Source organism: Thalia democratica, chromosome 4 (assembly GCF_965202585.1).
Source record: "Thalia democratica chromosome 4, ktThaDemo2.hap1.1, whole genome shotgun sequence".
NCBI lineage: Eukaryota > Metazoa > Chordata > Thaliacea > Salpida > Salpidae > Thalia > Thalia democratica.
Window position 1 is genome coordinate 22573270 of NC_139168.1, and position 12984 is coordinate 22586253.

Here is a 12984-nt window from a genome sequence, read left to right on the forward strand (position 1 = left end):
TTACCAAGCTTAAATACTTAAAAATACCAACAAATAAATAAATAAATAAAAAATTAAGATTAAAAAAACTAAGTTGAAAAAACTTTGTTAAAAATTACAAACTAGCCTTAGTTATTTTGAATAGCCTGAGTATTTGATAAGGAAATTGTTAATTTTGTTAAAAGGTTATTCCTATAAATATTTAGGCTGGGAACGGGTCAAAATCGCACAAGGGCACAAAATTGCACAAAGAGAAGTTTTCACAAAGGGGACAAAATTCCACAAAGTAACGAAACTGCACAAAAGAAATTTTGCACCAAGGGTCAATTTTGCCCAAAAGTAAAAGAAAAAAAACAATAAACTAATAAGAAAACAAAAGTTACTGACTGAGGGTAAGGGCTAGGGGTAACAGTGATAGTATAAATAAATAAAAAAATATTAATAAAAATTATGATTAAAACAACAGGAAAACTAAAAAATAAAAATAAATTAATTAAAAAAACTACCTACAAAGGGTAAGGGTTAAGGGTAACAGTGATATTAAAAAAAAATCAAATAGTAAAAAAAAAAATAATAATAATTAAAGATACCAACCAAAGATAAGGGTTAGGGGTAACAATGATAGTAAAATAAAATAAATAATCGAGCTATAAAAAATTATAATTAAAAAAAAGTTATAATTAATAAAAAAATAATCCCTTTCAAAACTGTCTATATGCAAATATGTGTGCAAAATTGTCTGCCTGTGCAAAAATGTCCCCTCATGTAAAAGTGTCTTCATGCAATTTAGTCACCTCGTTCAAAAGTGTCTTTATGCAATCTTGTGCAATTTTGTACGCTAGTGCAAATTTGACAGCTACCCGTTTAGGCTACTTTAATTTTTTAAGGACTTTAAGTATGAAGTATGTAACAAAAATTTAATTTAATAAACCCTTATCTTCAGTTCAGAGTTATTTGTGCACTGTACACTGTTTGTTAGTAGTAATTACTTTTTAACATCAGCTTATTAAAAAAGGTAATTTTTAAGGCTTTACAAAGTGTATAGATAAGAGTTTTCCAAAATGGGCATTATCACACCCTTAGGAGCAATTTTGACTTTCAGGAGGCATTAACTAGTGAGGTGACAAAAAATTAAATGGTTAATATACTGGTAAAACGGTTATGATTATTAAAGAGCGTGATTAGAATTTAAATTTCTGGAATGTGGGAGATTATGAAAATGAGTTTAAGGTATTTTAGTACTAAGTCTTAAACAAAAACTTTAAGTATGAACTGTAAACTGCAAAATCTAAAACAATTTTTAGAAAATATTTATTTCATAATAAGTTTTAATTACATTTTTTGGACCAAAAAAATAATCTTCAATTTTCTTATAAATTAAAAAAATTACTAATAATCTATATTTTTAATTTTAAAAGAGACCTCAAATTTTCAGGTAAAATTTCTAAAGTAGCATTTAAAACTTCACATGTTGATTTTTTATAATATTTTAAAAAGCACTCAGTAAAATGTTGATAAAATTATTAGAGACTATAGTTATCAATTGTGATGTCAAAACAAACTATTTTTAAGTTTTGTGAAAAGTGAGTTTTAATTAAAACATATAAATAACTTTTCACTTTAAAACATACTCCCAATTTAAACTATATGCTTCATTAAATTTTGTAAAAATGATTTAAAAAAAGTTTTTCAAAGTCACCATATTTAATAAACAAAATCTTAAACTTTTTAGAGGTTTATAGCTAAAAATTTTCTAAAAACTTTTTTAAGTAAAAAATTTAAATGCTTTCTACCTAAAAAACTTTATTTAAGGATGTCTAGGCACTCTACATTACAACAGTATTTTGTCATATAAAAATCTAATTAAAGGCAGATATATTAAAAATGCTTTAAATTTATATGTTGACTAATTTGTATGCTGGTCAACAAAATTCTCAATCTCTGTGTCACATTGCAATATGCTTCAGTATTTTTGAATAATATTAGTTTACTGTCAAAAAGTTTTGAAGAATCTCAAAAATTTCTTTATAAGGATATAGTTTTTTTTTCTAGATATTTTATAAAAATTAATTTATTACTTAAGTTTTATTATTACAAACGCAAGTTGACCAAGTAACATAAATTTGTATGAGAATTAATATATACTTAATAAATGGGTGTGCACAAAACTTTTCATTAGTTATCTTCTGTGCACATTTTTTAAGTTAGATATTATTTGAGGGTTATTAGTTGACTAAAGGGGAAACTCATGATGATATTATTAATCAACTAAAGGACATAAGGGTGGTAAGTGATTTTTTAAAATCTTACTTTTTACACAACTGCTAAGAAATTAGCTTAAGTTAAAGGCCATAGGGGGGTGCATAATTTTTTTTTTACAAAAATTAACTTTGGCTTTTATATGAAAGCTTTAAATACAGACTACAAGCCTGTTTTTATAGAATTCAAAAATTCATTTAACTTTTGAGATATTTTACTTTTTGTAAAAAGTTTTAAATACAAACGTATGGACTGCAAATTTTTTGGGTCAATTTTCTTGGAAATTTAAAAATTCACTAAAAATCTATCTCCTTCATTTTTCAAGCAATCTTTTTCAATCTTTCAGAAAATGTTCATCATATAAAAGAAAAAACATTACTTTAGAATTTAAACAACGTAAAAAAAAGATAATTATTGCAAAAATAAAAGTGTTTTTTTTGTCAAAAAAATAATATTTTTACATTTTATTTTTAAATTCTAAAGTAAACTTTTTTTGTTATTGTATAAAGATTAGACTGTGAAAGTTTAAAGAAGATGTAGGAGGAGATAGGTTTTAAATAAAATAGTCATTTTTCGCTGTTTTAGTTTTCCCTTTTCATAGGAAACCCATTATGCGGCCCGAATTTGACTAGTTATATCTAAAAAATAATTTGAATTTTTTAAAACGATAAAAATCATCTTTAAGCTTAGAATAAACTCTTTAAAATAAGATTAACTTGTAAAAAACATGGTATACCTCCCCCTTCCCTATGGCCATAACTTTGATCATTTAAAAAATCTAAAGTAACTTATAAAATAAAGAAAGTCAATGTTTGATAGTTTCAGATTATAGGTTCTTTATGAAAGGCAAAAGAAAAATACTTTATTAAAACTTACCTCCTCTTACAACTTTTGAGCAATTTTTTTCAAATCTAACAGTCTAACATTTTTAAATCTTTGAAATTTTTTTTTAAGTTTTTTAACTACTTTTTTATTAATAAACAAAATAAATAGATCATTTTGAATATTATTGTACTTGTTTTACCAGAGTAATGAGTATTTTAAAGTTCTTTCAAATATTAGTATAATTATTTTTATTTAGTATAAGTTAGGACCATTCTGTCTCAACAGTTTTAAAAAATTGTCTAGATTTTGAACAAAATATCATGCCATTAACTTATAAATGTTAAAAAATCAAAATGTGTTTCTGATAAACCAACTAACTTACATATATGTTTTTAATTAAAAGAACATATAGTTTAAAGATACATTCAAATAAGTAAAGGTTACCCTTTAAAACAAAGGATTACACAGGAACAACATTCTAAAGTTTGCTATAATATTTCACAAAGTTAAGTCCCAGCTTACATTGTTTTAGTTGTGTTATAATTTAATTGATTTAAACTTTTTTGTTTATTGTTTTTGTATTGCAAGTTATTTTTAAATTGATTTAAGTTGTTAAAATTTAAAAATAAAAAAGGTAAACTTTTTATGAGGTTATGTTATATATTTTTGCTTTCATTAATTGACTTTATTCATTTTGTAATTTAATGCGCACCTAATGCAGGTATGTACCTAACCAATGACTTTACTTTTTTGAATAAAAGCAGAATGTAGAAATTTGAACCTGGTAGCAAATGTATATTGAATATCATATAAAATTGAAACAAGTTACTGCAAGTTCTTTCTACCATTAAAAAAATAATAATAATGTTGCGTGTGCTCAAATTCGTGTGTATATTAAAAAAAAACTGCTTAAGAAAAAAATTACATAAGAAAATTCTTAGATAACTTTATTATTGATAAACTTTTAATAGCATCATTTTTGTATTTATGTTAGTAAATACTTGCTTGGGGATAGCTTCTGGATTTTCCCACACTTAGTGGCTTTTAATGTTTAGATTTCAACCTTGAGGGAGTTTGTTAAATTATATGACACAAAGGTTATTAATTTTAAATAAATCTTTTTCTTTTTACTTTTACATAAAGTTTATCATTGAACAGGAAGTAAGTACTGGTGTTTTTTACCAAAAAAAAGTTTGCTGAATTTTAAATTGCATATTGATGATTGAACTTTTGGTTTTTGTGTTATAGTTGTTATCATGAGTTTAGTTTAACAAAAACACTGTTTTGTTTGATCTTGTTTAATTGAAACATTATATGTTTTTCTAGTGATATTTACTATTTTATCATAAATATTAGCATTATATTTTCAAAGAACCAAAAAGTATGTGAAATATTTAAAAGGCAGTATCAACTTTAACAGCTTATATTTTCCTTTAGTTTAAAAGAATTTTTTTATGTGTGTTCATATAAAGTTTAAATTTACTTTTGTTGCTTTTTTCTCTTAGTGACAATACATGCATCCATAATTTATTATTGAATAACATCTGCTTGTGACCGTTTTGGACTAAAAGCAAAATTTGAATTTGGGTTTTGATGCATTATTAAATAATACTACTATACTTATCAAAACGAAAAAACTATATATAAACACACATTTTAAGTGTAAAAGTTTATTTTATACATATTAATAAATATAAAACTAGAAAAATTAAATTTATAAAATACTACCACACTTTAGAACAACCAAAAAGTTGTTTTATCTATGAATGGTACAATTGTTTGTTTATTGAGCGACAACACAAAAACACTCAACATATTTTTTTCTTGGACCTGGTGTACAAGAAAGCCTTTCGCAGCTATCGAGATTCGAGTCGCACACCTGTTTGATATCTTTTAACGTCTTGTCAAGGACAGAAATACTGACATAATTCAAAATAAATTGTTTAAATTTTACTACTGATCAAAAAAATAATTTCTTAGCTACAAAACTTTTATTCGACACTCTAAAAATTAAGATTTGTGTAAAAAATCTATCATAAACATTTCTTTTATGAACTTATAGTAAACTTTTATTAACTAAACAGATAACTTTGCTAACTTAAAATTTGTTTTTAACTACGTTTACATGTAAAGAATGTGCCACAATATAGCTTATTAAATGCTATGATTTTTTTCACACTTAACTCGTCAGGCACTTAGCATTTTTTTCAAGTTAGGTAAAAAGGGGACAAATTTTACAATTTAGATTTATTCAAAATTTATTTATATTTCTCAGTCATTTACCCTTGCGAATTCTAGAATATACAAAAAAAGCAGCTATAGTTTGTAAATGAGAGAGTTAATCAAAAATTATAAATGTTAGTTTTTTAATTAATTATTAAAAATTAAACAGCTTTTAAAATTCCAAGTTTTTCACTTTACTACATAAAATTTTCTAAACTTAATGTTTCCATTCTAAGAGTTATCTTAGATTTTAACAACTTAGTTACTAATTAATTAGTATATGACATCTTGGTGTTTTGCTATCAGCTTCTTTTCAGAAAAAGCTTCTTGCAATTCGCAGCTTATCAAACTACTTTTTCCATCTTTAATTTTTTTTTTCTAAAACATTCTGATACGTTAAAAGCTACATTTTAGCTGTGAATTTATTAAATACAGATATATAAAATATTTTTTTTAGTTTCACCAAACATAGTTTAAACTTAAAAGCTGTAATTTTTTTTTATATAAATCTTATTTTTATACTTTAATCTCTGTTAGATTATACGAACTAAACTTAAGTTGAATACGTTAATCATAATAATTATTTAATTTTATTGTATCAATTAACACATCATAAATTTAAAATTAAACCCAGACAAAAAATATAAGAAACTAAATTACGTAAGAATAAAGAAAAATTAATTTATAGTTTATATATGTTATTTATGTTTTTACATTAAAAGGAAATTGCTGATCGCAATAATGATTTTGAGAAAAGAAAGGTAAAAATTCTTATAGTGGGCTGGTAAGTGGCCATTGACTATTCTCGCGACTAAACAGTAAAAACAAGATTTCTAATTAATTGTTTAGAGCGGTTTCGTCTTTTAAAAACTGGGTTTGCTTCTGTTCTGCTTAAAGTATACTAAAAGTTATGTAAGCTTAAATGTAGCCAAAGTTTGCGTTTTTTAAGTTTAAAAAAGCCTCGAAAAATGCTTAATTTTTTGTCAAAATTAAGGTCTACATCTACTGTTAAAAAACACCTTTTTAGCTTTTATACAAATACTTTTTTTTAAGTTTTTTCATTTCTTTGGTTTAGTGTTAATTGAAAAAAGTTAAAATTCTTTGAATATTTAAATGTAAAAGTTTATTATTTCTCATTTAAAAAATCTTCTATTCTCGCCGAAAATTCATCGATGATTTCTGGCAATTTAGGGTATTCTTCAGGGTTAATTTTCTCAATTTACCACCTTAGAACCAACATAATTTTTTTTAAATAATTTAGTAAAAATGACAAGGAATCTATATACAAATTTACAGACAAATCTATCATGTGGTATATAACTATTTTTTAGGTTTTTACAAGCGATATTCCTGTTCAAAAAATTGATATAATATGCTATCCCTGGTTTTTCACTATGACAAAAAAAAATTGTATGTTCTAGAAGGTTCTTAATGAGTATAAATTCACTTACTTTTGTTTACAGATCATTTAAGCTCCAAGAATGATGAGAACAATTAGTATTGGTCGAAACATGGTAGCTTAGCATATGTTTTAGTTATTGAACTAGTTTTTTTTTTACTATTTTAGCAAATTTAAAGTTTTGTAGTACTGTTATTGAAGTTATTATAGTAGTTTTTGTAAAAGTAGTGTTTTTATTTATGATACAAGATAGCGAGAGTATTGCATCTGATTAAAATTAGTATATTTTTTGTATATTTATCACTATGACTTATTTAAATCTAGCAGTAATATGGATAGTTTAACTAACATCGAAATATACGAACTGTTCAAAAACCACAAACCACTATTTCAAACTAAGCCTAACTTTGACGCTGTTGCTGATGAAGTGATAGACAAGCTTGAACTTTCAAAATCTATAAAATCTAAAGTCAAAGAAGATCTTGATAAGCTATTCAAAGAATACAAAACTATCCAAAAAAACAATAAAAAATTATATAGCACAGATAGAAATATAGTCGAGAAAATATTTTTTGAAAAGTCTTTATATTCTAAATTTGGGAAAAAACTTCCCTTAGATGAAGCTTCTCCAAGAACGCAACGGAGACGCCTACATTCATTTACTAGCACAACAACTGAAATTGCCAGTGAAGAAGGCGTGACACCACCAAAAATGTATGCTTTAGGTTTGAAAAGTCAATATTTACATGACAAGGCTGCAGCTGATGTTGGAAGAAAGTTAATTCAGCAGGAAGCCAAAGTTAGCTATAAATTTAGCATGTCAACAGCACTTGCCATGTTAATAACTGGAAAAATGACTAACAAAATGTATATTGATATTAGGCTGTATCTTAAAAACGATGGTCAAACAATTTTTAGTTTATGATAAACTTAGCGAATATATATTTAAATCGATTATGGGACAAGAGTGACTATGATGTTAACAACACTTTAGACAGACTGATTTGCACTTATTGTAAAGAAGTTAGACATACTGCGCGAAGTTGTTTGCAGCTAAATGGAAAAAATTCATCATGTAGTTCAGAAAGGGAAACGTTGTTACATATGCTTTGTGCTACTGAATAGAGTGTTTTATTTATTTTAGAAACTTAATTTCAAAGAACTTTTAAGAACTTACTGTTTGACTTATATTTTCTAGTAATTATAAAGTACTTTTTTTTAATCACAGGCTAAATTATATTTTTTGCTCTGTTTTGCAACAATTAAATGTTTTTATTGTTCAAAATGTTTACAGTTTTTTCTTTTATTAAACTAGTACAAATGTAACGTTATTGATAATACAAACTTTGATATACAAAGATCAGCCTTAAATTGAAAATAAACTGTATTTAGAGTATAGTTTCACCCGGCTTGAAATTGAAAATTCATTCATATTTAAACTAAAATGGCAGTAAATTTAACTCTTTTGAGGTAGCCAATCATTTTTTTTTTGTAAGTTTCTTTCTTTAATTTTCATTAGAAATTAAAATTTTAACTATTTTTTAAATAAAAACAAACATTATTCTTAATGTAACACTAAGTGTAACTTTAAATTGTATTATAGAGCTTTTTATGACAGTTTTATGTCAATGACCGCTTGATCCCCGTTTTCAGCCCACTGTGTTATATACACAAAAAAGTATTCTACATGTCTATTTAACATTTTTTAACCTACAAAACTTTGATTCTACCTCAAGTTATTTTATAAAGTTTTACCTGGTTAGGTGAAACAGCATTCAGTTTAGTAAAAACATTAAAAGCCCTAAGAAAAAAAACTAACTTTAAAAAAAAATAGCACTTACTACTACTTTAGAAAATTAAACTTTTAGCAACTGTATTAAATTAATCAGCAAGTCTTCATGCATTTTGAGAGAAAGTATCTACTTTCAGACTTAAGCTGTATTATTAAATTACACTTAAAAACAAGTAAGCAAATTTTATAAGTATATATCCACTTATAGAAACTACTTATATTGAGCATACAATATAAACTGTATTTTTATATAAACTGATTTCTAGTTTTAGACTAATTGTACCTAAAGGGGATAACAAAAATAGTTGTAGCGATTCTCGTTAAACTTTAAAAAAGAAGAAGAACTAAATTATGGGTGAAGTATTTAATAAAAAAATTATAAGTTAAACGAAATGTCTACTCTTTTTTGATCAAATGTAAAACGAATTGTCTACTTTTCTTTGATTATAAGAAAAACTACATGAAACTACCCGTTTAATATAAGATGTAAAGCAACACTTTGTGGTAATATTGATTTTCTTTTGCTTAAAATCAATTAAGGTTTGTTATTAATACAAAAACTTTAATTAAAATTTTAAAAAGACTTAGTTATTTTTCTTGTAAAAAAAATAGTTGAAGTTATTTTGGCTTTAGTCTAAATAAATTTTATTAAATTACTTTAACAATTTCAGTCAAAAAATTTAAAAACACGAAACATAATTGTAATATTTTTGTTTTTCTTTTCTTTAGCTTTTCTTTTCAATTTAATTTATAAATATATTGTTTATTTAACGACAAAAAAAAAGCGCTAAAGATATTTTGTCCTAAGACTTGGTGGACGAGAAAACCTAAAACGGTGGCCGAGTCGCACACCACGGATACCTTTTAAATTCCTGTCCAAATTTTATATTTTAAATATAACTGGCATAGAAATAACTTTGTTAAAGTATTATATTAAACTTATTCTAAAAATAAAACTTTGTTATCGTATGATATCGATAAGTTTGTTAAGGCTTTAACGCAAAAATTTATTTGTCGTGTTGATAACTTAATAAGTTTTTTTTAATACTTAGATAGTCAGAACAAAGTCGTCTATTAGACATAAATGCAATGACTAGTTTCAAACAACCAACTAAAGTAAAAGGCCATACAAACGAAGTCAAGAAATAGATGTATTTTTTTATCAAATAATGGCAGCTTTTAGTTTAATTGTTTAGGGAATTAAGTAGTATAAGTTTTTTTTTGTTTGTATCATTTTTTTTAATTAGTAGATGAAACATAGTATTTAATACACTTCAGAAACACGATTTCTGCCAGTAGCTTTTAAGAAAAAAAACAACTATACTCGTTTATTAAATATATCATTTTGAAAAAAGTTTATGAGCTTCGTAAAAGTTTTTTAAAGCACATTATAAATAAAACAAAACACAACAAAAATGGTTAAAAGTTTTCGAAAAAGTTCTTGCAAAGAAAAAAAAGACTAAAGTTAGTAATAACATTTTACTTCGTCCTATGTTGAGAAATGTATTAAGAGCAGTTAAGTTTAAAGGTCGTGTATTAAGAAAAACAATTTTTTTTATTTGTTTTCGTTATTAAAAAATATTAGTAAAAAGTTTTTGAATGAATAAATTTAAACAATAATACAAGTTAAAGATTTTTTTTGGCTGTATCAGTTGAACAGAGTTTTAAACATTATTTATTTTTTCTAGAATTGGCTGTAATTTTACTTAATAACACTTTTTAACTATATTTCAAGCTATAATACAAGTTTTAGAGGACATTCGTTGCTTGTAAAAACAAAGCCTTCATAAAAAGGTCATCAGATTAAAAGAAACACCAAAATCTAAAAGACTATTTTAATATAATTAATTAAACAACTGGCTTAAATTTAAATACTATTAACAATTAGTATGAATTTATAATGATAATAATTTTGAAAGTTTTCTGTTAGTTACAAAAAAAAGCAGTTTTGTCTTTTAGTTTGTATTTTAGCTAGTGTAATTTAAAACATCAACGCTTTCGAATACAAACATTAAATTTACAACTTCTTATACACAAAGCTAGACAAAAAATAATTTTACGCAGTTGTAATAAAGTCTATAAACACTTCCAATGTTTAACTACCAGTATGAGCAATATAAGGGTAAACAAATTAAACGGAACATCATTAAATAACCCGACATTATCTTTCATGTAAAGCGTTGTTAGTTTAAGTGCAATTAATCAAACATTATTGCGATAAGAAGTTTTGTTTTTGCAGTTTTTGTTTGTAAAAGAGCATCATCATATTAAACCAACCTTATTTTTTTCCTATTTTACAAGTTGAAGTTAAACTTATTTAGGATAAAACTAAAGTTTATTTTGTCGTTTATAAAAAAGTTTTAGTTAATTTATGTATAATGAGTTTTAAAATCGTCAAATCAAGTAAGATTTGCATACTGAAATTTTTGTTCTAATTGTAAAATTTTATAAAAATTTATTTTAATCTTAAACCCTTTCATTACTACAATAAAATAGTACTTAATTTTAGAATTTGTTTGAGTTTGTTGTTTTAGTTTTTTTGAAACAATTATAGTCAAAACTTTAGTTGAAAACAGATTATTTTCATGTTAATGTCACAAGTTTTATCATGTCGAAATGAGTTCGTCTTCTAGTTCTTCCATGTAAGTTTTTTTAGTTTATATATTACTTTATATAGAGTCTAGTTATATTTTATGAAATATTGATTTTGTACGTGTGTCTCATAATAATATTCTAGTGCAGTGATCGACAATTTTTTTTTTCAGCTAAAATTATAACTTTTTAAAAAGAACGAAGTTGTAATAAAACTTACAACTATAAACTTGATAGCCAGTAAATTTTGTGTTTTAATATTACATATTTTACAGCATTTCTGGTATAAAGTTTTATTTAATTGTTGTTTAAGTTATTTTAAACAACTGCGTTCCGCGGGTACATGTTATTTTGCAGGAAAATTAGCCTTTTTCTTAAAAAATATTGCCGACCCTTGTTATAGCGCGTAGTGACTCAACAACTGTGTAACGACGTTACAACAAAAATTTGTCATTTACAATAGGCTTAAGAGTTACCTTGTGTTTTCAATTGTGCATGCAATCAATTACAAAATGCTGCTGTGTCATTTTACTATTACAACTATTATATTCTTATAAACGCATAGTTGCCAAAGTTAATTTATAATCACGTCAGATTTATTTCATTAACATTGAGCTTTAGAACATTTAAATTGTAATGAAAAAAGTAAATTTCTATAATTAAGTATACTTTTAGTTTGAAGAAACTACACAAGTTTATTAAATATGATTCAGTTCAAATTTGTAAAAAAGTATTTGTTTGAATACGAATTAAGTTGTTCGAAACTTACTAAAAAATGTATTAGTTTTTGAAAATAAGATTTATCGGAACTTAAAACACAATGAACTTTATTTTATAAATTGCACACAAAAAAAAAAATAGATAATAGTCTTTTTGGTTTAACTTAATTGCTAATTTTCGAGAATTAACAAAAGCGTCAGTTTTACTTTTATAACTTAGTTTAAGTATTTACAAAATTTATTAACCAATAAGTGTTTATAATTTTTAGTTATACCGTATAGTTTTTTTTTATTATATTAAAATATTTTTGATATCGCAGTTGCAAGTTTTTAAGTATATTGTTTATTGAACGATAAATAAATTGCTTAAAAAGTTTTGTCTACGGATCTGAGTACAAAAAATTCTATTAGTTATTGAAGTGTACACCACATGATTTTACCATTTTTTTCGATGAATAATATTTTTTAAACCTAAAATTTTTAACCTTAATAAACAAAACAACCAATAAAGTTTAAGAAATGGAAAAAGAAAGTTAGACGAAAATTAACAATGTTATGTGTTTACTTTAAAAAATTTATTCATAATGTATTCAAAAACTTGTTTGATATCATAAGTATGAAGATACAGTCTAAACATAAAACTTAAAAGAATAAAATTAGAAGTAGAAAACATTATAAGACTTAAATAATTAACTTTAACTAAATTTATAAAACTAGATAAACAATACTAATAGCAAACATGAAAATATTTTAAATATGGGTCACAACTTTTTAAAAAAGTTAAAAGTTAATAAGGTGAAATATTTTTACTTTGAAATTTATCAGTATTTTATGCTAAAAAATTTACTTTTTTGTAATTTAATTGAAACATATAAAGAAGAATATATTTGAATAAATAGAACAAAAGTAAAACTTTTATTACTTTTTAGAGCAGTTATTTTAACCACAAATTCAACTTAACTTTCATAAACAATAATATAAAGACAAGTACTCTAAAATTTACAAACTACGCCCTTAATGAGAAAAAACGTTAAAAATAAATTATATAAATAAAAATACTCTATTTAATATTTTTTTGTTAACTTTTCTAAGCCTAAAAATATAACTATAAAGAAGCAAATAATATTTTAAATATTAAAAAATTAAAAAAATATGTTTAGGTTCCCTCATAAAATTATTATAAGGTTACTTAAAAC